Source organism: Physeter macrocephalus, chromosome 15 (genome assembly GCF_002837175.3).
Source record: "Physeter macrocephalus isolate SW-GA chromosome 15, ASM283717v5, whole genome shotgun sequence".
Lineage (NCBI taxonomy): Eukaryota > Metazoa > Chordata > Mammalia > Artiodactyla > Physeteridae > Physeter > Physeter macrocephalus.
In genome coordinates, this window is record NC_041228.1 from 10,962,542 (window position 1) to 10,972,526 (window position 9,985).

Genomic DNA, 9,985 nt, shown 5'->3' on the forward strand with positions numbered 1-9,985 from the left:
TGCATTTCTAACAAATTTCCAGCTGATGCCAATGCTGCTGGGTAATGGACCACCCTTTGCAAAGCAAGGGTTTATAGGACTCCTGTGGGCTATATTTTAGCCGAACACAGAGACTCCAGTAAAGGATGGCCTTTGCAGTCACAGAAAGAGCAGGGGTCTGTTGGGGGAGCCACTGGCATTCAAGTCTAACTCTGCCACTTAATGGAAGTAGACCCATGGGCCAGGTTCTCTCGAGATTTGGGTGTCCTCACCTATAAATGGGCATGCTTAGTACTGGGAAGGAGCAATGATTTGCTGCAGATTATCTCTAAAGCCCCTTTCAGTTCTGAGATTGTATGACTGCCTGACTCATTCTAATGCTGGCATTGAAGTTGAAATTCCTTTTTAAAAAAAAAAAGGAGTTGGGGAAGGGGGGGACTTGGGATCTTATGACAGTAACCTCCTAAGCAGTAGCCTCAGGAGCCAGTCAATGCTCACGGACACCCATGTCCAGGATACAGTTTCTCCACTCCTTTCTGCTGCTCTGCGGTCAGTGACTGCTCTGCCAGGTAGCCAAGAGAATTTTGTCACCACGATACACTGGTATTTGGTCTTTAAATTCCCTGACCGTGAAGGCAACCTTAGAAATGTGACAGTGACCTTTAGTTAGAGCAATATGGACATGGACTTCAGAGCTGGGGTGAAGCTTGGATGACACAGAGCCAAAAGGCCCTATTCCAGGGGAAGAGACTAATCCAAGGACACACAGTCAGTTGGAAAGAAATCTGGGCCCAGAGATCCTGCTGGCCCACTGCCAGCCCCACATTTCCCCTGCAGTATAAATGAATGCAATGTGCAGGTTTTAATTATATGCCCCGGACATCCTTAGGCAACTGTCATAAAGTGAAATAACACTGCAATGTGAGGAACACTGTCTGTGTTTTCCAGTTTCTCATGGTGTTCTTATTTTATTTGTTTATTTAGGCATCCATAATTTAAAAATGAAATTCCTAATACTTGGTTCAGGTATTAGGTATTGTTGGCAGTAATTGAAGACACTGAACTTGAAAGCTCCTTTCCTTCTCCAATCGTGTGTGAGGAGACCTAGTCGTATTCCCCAGGGACTGATGCTGCCTTCTTACTCCAAGTATGCTGAACACTGAGAAGTGATTTTTATGTTAGAGAGTCAGGAGAGATCAAGGTTGGACAGAAAAGACAAGAAACATAGAGGAAAAGACTGTTACGCTGTCCATGGCATCCTGGAAGAAGCTATAAAACACACACCATCTTTCACGCTTTCCATCTCCCTGGGTCCCATACTTCCAGTGGAATTTTCATTCTCTGGCACATTCAGAGCTTTTAGAATATTACTATGAGCAGAAAGAAAGAGGAAGGAGAGTGGGAGGGAAAAGGAAGGAACAGAAGCTTACTGTTTATTAACATAAAACTATGACAACAGGCTTTATCATAGAGTATTATTGGCTTTGGATTTCTTCACATGAAGTGAGATATTAGGACTGTTACAATGAGAAAGATGTGCTTCCACCAGTAGATAGAGTTCAGATCTCATGGCGGGGAGATCACCCCACTGACCGCCGGCATTGACTTCTTTGAACAGACCACTTGTCAGCATATATTGAGAGCTGATTTGGTGTCAGGGGCCATGGAAGGTATCATAGGAGGTACAGGTACACATCATATGTGGAACCACGTCTCCAGTATGGTGAACTGTCAAGGCCTCTCCAATAAGAGAGCTGCCAGAACTACAATAAAAGGCATATCCTTGCCTTGTCAGGATGCAGCCAAGCATTTCTCCTCCCTTCCCTGCCACTGTTCCCAGTGTCAGCCTTGAACCTCAACCCCCTGGCCCCTATAGCCTAGCCCCCCTGCCCTTGATCTTCCTAACTTCTTACCGTGCTATTTGCTGTCTGTACTGTGTCACCGTGTCGTTCCGTCTTTGTACTCAGAATGGTGGTTCAGGCTCTGCTCATCTTTCTCCTCCTTGCTTGTCAGGTTACATTATCTTTCTGGCTGTGCTTTTCCAGGTCATCTGAATAAACTCTGTAAGTCTTCACTATCCCTGGGAGCTCCCCCATTATATAACCTCAAGGGCCAGTGTATTAGTTTCCTCTTGATGCTGGAACAAATTACTACAAGCTCAGTGCCTTAAATCACAAATTAATTATCTTACAGTTTGGGGATCAGAAGTCCAGAATGGATCCACTAGGCTAAAATCAAGATGTCAGCAGGACTTTTGTAACTTCTAGGGGAGAGTCTGTTTCCTTGCCTTTTCCAGCTTCTAGAAGGTGACCATGTTCCTTGGCCCAAGGCTCCCTTTCTTAATCTCCAAAACCAGCAATAGCCGGTGAGTTTTTCTTATGATGTCACCTCTCTGGCTCTGATCCCTCTCCCTTTTTCTTCCCCATCAAATGGCTCTGTGATTACACTGGGCACCTGGATGTTCCAGGATAATCTCCCCATCATACATACAGCTTACCCAAAGCCTTTATTCCTCTCGCCTCGTAATATAACCTATTCCCAGGATCCAACTTACACTTTGTTTCCTGGACTTGCGAGACTATACTACCTAGAGGTGGGCAGGTGATGGCTTGGGGAGGCAACTGGTCAGAGAAGACGAAGAGGGCTCAGATACATTCTTGCCACTTTACTACACAGCTTGCTCTCACCTACCTCAAAATTTTGCCAAAAACAATCCTATCTTGCTGAAATTGTGCTGATATTAATCACTTTGAGACTACAACAGAAATTCAATATGTAGCTATTGTCATCAAAAAGACAAAACAAACAGGCATTAAAAACTTAAATACCTAAGGAACATCTAATATTAAATGTAACATAAGTTATCAATGCAATAAATAGTAATAATAGTCTCAGACATCTTTTAAGACAACTTTGTCAAACAGTGAGCTGAATGCTTTCCATGCTGATTCTTTTAATTTCTGAAACAGCTCTATCAGGCAGGTGCTATTGATAAGTGCATTTTAAAATAAGGAAATATAGGCTTAAAGAGGATGAGTATATTGCAGAAGGTCACACAGCTAGTATATGGAGTGGAGGGATTTGAATCTGGGTTGGATTCCATTTCCCAAACACAACCACTATGGGACACTGCCAATTTAGGTGTTCAGGGGAAGGGGCAATAACAGTGAGATGTGCGGTAGCTAAGAAATGCTTCCTGAAGGTGAGCATCTGTGAGCACACAGTTGACAGTTTGCCCAGTGGGAATCCCCTTAAAATTCCTCTAAGACTGTAGGGGAAAACAGAACTTACTTATACTCTAGCTACGGAAACAAGTTTACACCGAGGGCTCACCTGTGCTGTTAGGGCAATGTGCATTTAGGACCCATTCTCCTTTTATTTTGACTTCCCCTTCCCATTGTGGCAAGGTTATTAAAAGAGAAGTCAGCCTTGCTGCATTTAGGTCTTAGCTTGTCGTCTTCCCTGTAGCCCCTGAGGGGACATTTTTTGGCACTGCCAGATGAGGGCGTGCTTGGGTGTGGGGGAAGGACTGATGGAAGTACTGACTGTGGGGTGTACTCACCCGTGTGCTCTAGAGACTGTTTTAGGGACCACGAATCAATATGGTAGACTCCCATTAGAGACTGCAGACCACACATGTCACTCATTCATTCATTTATTCACTCCTTATCAAGTATTCAATTTGTATGCAATATGGGTAAAGAAATGAGCAAGACATGGTATCTCCTTTTAAAGATCTAAGAATTCATAGGAGAAAATAAAAATCATTCTCTCTTAATAAATAAATTTGGACTCAGATGCAGCAAATGAAGATTAAGCACAAAGTGTCCGGGGTCTTATATATATATATATTACTATATTCTAACGTATTGCTATAAATATTATAACTTCTACTAGGGTGAGATCTCTTTGAAGACTAGGGCTGTTTTAGCCACGTTTGTTCCTTTAGAGAGCACCACATGAATTCTCACCCATAGGAAAGGCTTTGATAATGATAGTGTTGAAGCAGATGTAACCCACTTTAATACACCAAGGAGATTCCGTGGAGATGGCCATGCATATTTGTTTTGTTTTGCACCAAGTCACTGATTCTGAGACAGGGAGAGACATGATATTGCTCCCTGGCATGGTTTTTGAGAGGGCTGTCAGATTTCAGGGGTAGATTAGTTTTCAGGCATCACAGCTCCTGGGCATGTGAAGTAAGACAGTCTGATGCTTAAGATCCTGAGCTTCAGAGACAGAGAGATCTGGCTCCTAAATTTGCTTCCGACTCTTCTTTTCTGGGAGACCATGGTTCATAGGTTAAAATATATCCATGATGATAATGATGGTGTTTACGATGACAATGATGCAAAGTTCACATTCACCAAGTTCTTATGATGGACAGACACTACTAGTTGGAGAGCCCACACGTGTGATGAAATCACTTCATTCTTGCACTAACTCCTAAAGGTAAGCAATATTATCCCCAATTGTTAGATGGAAAAATTGAGGCAAAGAGAGGTTAAGTAATTTGCTCAGTCACCCAGGTAGGAATGGCATTCAAATCGGATAAGCTGGCTACAAAGCCTATACAGTATTATTATTAAAATTCTTATGATATTTGCAAATTCTCCGGGGGAATTTATATGAGGCATTGTGATTTCAATAGAACTGGGATGGAAGTTTTTCAAACCTGAGTTTGGAACCAATGATGGCTCTCTCTTTTATCTTTTCCTTCTAAAATTATAAGCACTATAAAAGTAGAGACCACATCATCTGCTTGTGAATTTGTATTTTTATTTTTAATTCGTTGAACAATTGATTGGTGCTGCTAGCGAATTGAATTCCTCACCACACCTTTCTGGTCTTGCATTAGCAGATGTCTCCCTCTGGGCTCTCTGAGATTTGTCGTGCTATAATGGTTAAAAGGGCGTCGGGGGTAACAGCTGTGTGTTCAAAGGAGAGCATCCATCAGGGCAAGAAGATTTGAGACAGTGGCTGTATGCTGGTGGTTGGTGTGCAGAAGAGAAGACTCAGGGCTCATGCTGGCCGGCCCTCAACCACATACATGCCAGACGTTTCCCTGAGGCCATAGAGCATCATGGTTAAGACCTTGATGCATGGCGTGCTGTGGAGTGAGAATGATCTGGGTCTCACACCCAACTCCACACTTCTAGGCTGTGTGCATCAGGGAAGGTACTTTACGAAGCCTCACTTTTTTTTTAATTTGCAAAATGGAGATAGTATTACAAATCCAAAACGCCTCATTTTCATTTCTAAAATCCCCAAATATCTGAAGACAGAAAATATTTTCATAAGCCCGTGGCAAACTCATTTGGTAGCTAAACGTGACCCAAACTGACATGGGGCTTGTTGGGGTCTTTCTTTATCCCGCTTTTTGTCAATGTGCATGTATTTTGCTGCCAAATATTAATGTGTTTGATTAAAGCACATTACCCCAAGGCGTGTTGATGGTGTTAGATTAGATACAATATATGCACTATATTACCTTTCTAAAATAATAAGAATGGTTATAAATATCAAAATTCACCTTGCCCCAAAAGTTTTGTATAAGGGATAGCAGATCTGTACTAACTACCTCATTATGTTTCTATGTGGATTAAGTGGAATAAAATATGGCAAGGGTTTGGCACAAACCCTTGTTACTGGCATATTATAAATCAACAAGTATTTCATTTCCTAAATAGTTATTGCATTCTATGTATTAGGCACATTAGTTAAGCAATTTTGTTGTTAAAACAACATTATAATACAACATCGTTTAAGGGTGCTCCATTATTATCTCCAGCATTTTTTTTTCCAAGATGCCTTTGAACATTTTGATGTTGGTACGTTTGTGATTTTCAGAAAATTTCAATTGTTAAGTTTTTTTTAAGGCACAAAGGGGACTTAAAAGGCATCTAAATGGTTTGATGACTGAAACATTGAGAGATTGCAGTTTTCATTACACCCCCAGGAATAGCTAAGCTCACACATGCACAAGCAACAACTATGTCACATCCACTGCCCAGCCAAGCACCATCACAAGATGTTAAGTCAGAAAATGTTGAGGCACTCCACGTTCAGAGATAAAATGTAAACAAATATGCATCTTAGAATTGATGAATGGCAGTATTGTCCTGTAAAGAGTAGAATTTAGGCGGAGTTCAGGGAGGTGACTTTGAACATGCTCTGAAAAACCAAACACCAAAACTTCCTCACAAACTGATTTGTTCAAAGATGGCCTGGGCTACCTTGGGTTTTACTAAACTCCAGTTCTCTGGCAGTGAGGGAGCTGAGCCTGGACAGATGCTGTTGGGGATAGTGTAGTGGGACTTCAGATTCCTCAAAGTGGTTGCATTAGGTGACCTGTGAGAACTTTTTGGATGCTGAGATTCTCTGAAACTCTAGGAAGAAGAGAGATAGTCCAGGTGTGTTCAATAGATGCTGGCGTGATCTCCTTGACCTCCAGGTTGTGCTGGCCCTGGGACCGTCCTCTGAGTGGCTGGTTTTGCAGGTCGAGTTCAGTGCTCATCGATCATACTTTCTGTTCTGCTCTTGTCCAAAAAGCCAAGTATGGGGGAAAAAAAAAGTTGAGTTTTGAAACATCTTTCAACTGTGACGAAGAAAAGCATTTTCATTTCACATGAAATTGTGGATCAACTTGGCAACATTTGTAGAAACCATGAGAGAGCTACTCACAGTCTTTAAGTTAGCTACTACTGATGCATATTGACATTCTCTGATGGAAGGGGTGAACCCAGCACACCCCCTTTCCCTGTCAGAGCTCTGAATCAACTGAGACGCACGGAGGTGGCCAGATGGAGAACAGAATGCCAGCCTTATTACTGACAAAGAGAATGATGGAGATTGAGGCTACAATAGATGTCTAAAACTGTTCCCCAGAATTAGGCTGGCTTTTCCACCCAGCTACTGACAGTGCTGGAAAAAACATGTTTCTCCTTGGGGTCAGGACTTTATTCTACATGGCAGAGACACAACTGCTCTCTGCAAGCACTTTTGGACTGTTAAAGGGAAGCAGAAAGATGTGCTATGAAAGCCCCATGCTTTGTCCCAAACTCTCCAATGAGAAGATTTGAGGCTCTCTATGCGGAGGAATAAGCAAAGGGACAGGAGTATTTAGGGAAAATTTTTCTTCAGGGAGACCTTGGAGTGGGAGATAAGTATTCCCCATCTAATTAGCCTTTCCTTGTTTGAGGCCTTTTTTTTTTAAATTTGGTGCTGTGGGGAGAAGAGCCTCTATCTTTTATGGCTTGTCCTTTGAAAGAATTTCACAATCCTGGATCAAATTTTATATTTGCAAAGTGTCACATACAAAAATTATAAATAACCCTGATCTTGATGTTTGGAAGAAAAGAGGTGATGTATTCTATCAAAAGGAGGCCTCCATTCATTGCATGATGATGTGATGGGGAAGCATTCCTAGAGAAGTTCTCTTTATTTATTTATTTCTTTAAACATCTTTATTAGCATATAATTGGAAAAGTTCTCTTTAGATACATCTGTGCCAAACGAACTAGCTGTGTGAACTTGGCCAAGTCATGTCACCTCTCCGGGTCTCTTCCCTCAGGGGTTAACCCCACAGTGCATTGGATGACTGCCTAGATCCTGTCCATCCTTCACATTCTCTCCTACTCTGCTCTCCTATTTCCAAGAACAATAATTACCATAGAAAATATCATCTTGCCCTAGATTGTGATCTTCATGACTTCATCTTTGTGAACAGACAAACATCAAAAGACAGCTGAAGCATAACACAGGATCTACGGCAATGTCAAGGGGCCCTTCCTTAAAACCTCCAGTTGAGATAAACTCTCAAACAAATAGCACTTGTGTGTCAGGAGGGAGGCAGGAGAAGGTGGTACAGTATGAAGCAGAGTCTTTATTCAGGGTATAAGCTTCCATTTCCTGGGACAGTGAGAACTTTGTCTTTTCGAAAAGCCTGCTTCAAGTGCTGGCCTGTGTTGTCACTTGAGGACAGCGAAGAAGAATGGCATGAGTACGAGCGGCTTCCTTCCTAAATCCTTCAATCCCTCTCTTCAACCCAAGACTGCAACTTCTGTGGCTTCTGGCTAGGCTCCTGGGCAGGGGATCAGGCCAACCTGCGTGCATGCGCGTACACACACACACACACACACACACACACACACACACAGAGATATACACACGAGAATCATCACACACCTTTCTACCACTGAGCTGTGGGAGGAGGGGACAATGTGCTATGTGGCCCCCACACAGCATTAACTACTTCTTGGTCCCATTCTTGACGCACCTGGGAGGACTTCACTGTTCCCCTGCCCCAAAGCCACCTCAGCACAATGCACATGTGCCCATTATACTTTTCTGCCTAGTAAGGCACTTATTTTGTCTTCACATATGTCTATCTCTTCTAGACCCTGAGCTCTTTGGATGCAAAGAGTATATCTGATATAGTTTTGATTTCCCAGTCCCAAGCCCTGGCATATAAATAGCAATCAATACATGATGTTTGAATGAATTGGGGTTAAGGAACATAGGAAACACCTTTGGGGTCTCTGCCCATCTCACACCACCCCATTTACTGAGAACAACCACTGCTCACTGTTAGGGGTGGGCCCCTGGCAGCCATGAGACCCCTCCCCTGCCAACAGTGGAATAGACTGACTCTATCTGGGCCAATCAAATTCCCTCCAGCAGTTTCAGAGACAGGCCCAGGCTTTCCCTGGCATCCAAAAAACAATGTAAGTCCTGCAGAAGATAAGGAAATGAAGACTATTTCTATTAACAAAACTAATGCCTGTTTACTCTAAAAATTCAGACAATGTATACATATATGACATAGAAGTTAACGTTTAGGAATGGCTAAGAATATTTTGTAAAAGAAAATTAGTAAGGGGTGGAGGCTTGTCCTACCAAATAAAAGTAGCATAGTAGTGAAGTATAAATAAGTTGGTGGAACAGATAAGATCCAGCTATATATGTGTATACATTCTATGCTAAATGTGCTAATTCAGTTCAGTGGAGAAAGATTTTTTAAAATGGTGCAGAGACAATTGATTTCACATTTGGATGAAAACAAAGTTAGCTTACCTTAAATGGAGTATAAAAATAAATTCACATGGACTGAATATAAACAGAAAAATAAAATTATAAAATCATTGTTAAAAATAATATTAAATAAGACTGTCATACTTTGAGGTAGAGGAGGCCTTCTAAGCAAGGCAGGAAATGCAGAAACTATACAAGGAAAACAAAATTAGCAGCTTTAGTTATGTTACAAACAATAATTTTAAATATTCTAACTGTTAAGAAACTCCATAAACAAAGGAAGCAAATAATTGAGAAAGTATTTACAACTCATATAACACAAAAAAGGATAATAGCTCTCGGATACAAAGAGCTTCTACAAGTTAAGAATTAGAAGACAAATAATCTAATAGAAAAATAGGTAAGGACATACTATTAAGGTCTTTTTTTTTTTTGGTAAAATACTGGTTTTTAATTCAAAGCAATAAGTAAGCAAAAGCTTACTAGGGGGCTTATTCTGTGCCCCCTAGATGTAAAGCCTATGAACTTTTGTGTGAATGAGCTCTTCTTAAATATAAGCTGTACAATTTTGACATTGAATTCGCCTGATCTGTTTTAACAGCCGAGTAATCAGAGTAGTCAAGGATGTGTTGCATGACCCCTCAAATTCATTTGACAGCTAGTTGTCAATAACACCCCCTTCCACACAGGAATTTTGTGAGAATTAACTGTGATAATGCTCAAGAACCCAGGAGAAGGGACTGGAAACAGTGGAACTTAATTATTTCCCTTTCACTTTTCCTCTTCTCTTTCACTAGGCTGCTTAAAAGCAGGAGCTGTCTCAGATGCATTTTTATGTCCCAGTGTTTGTCACAATGTCAGAAAGGAGGAAGGAAAGAAGGGAAGAAGGAAGTCAGAAGAGGGAGGAAGTGAGGAAAGGAGGGGGAGAGGGAGGGAGGGAGGGAAGGAAGGAAAGGAGGGAGGGGGAGAGGGA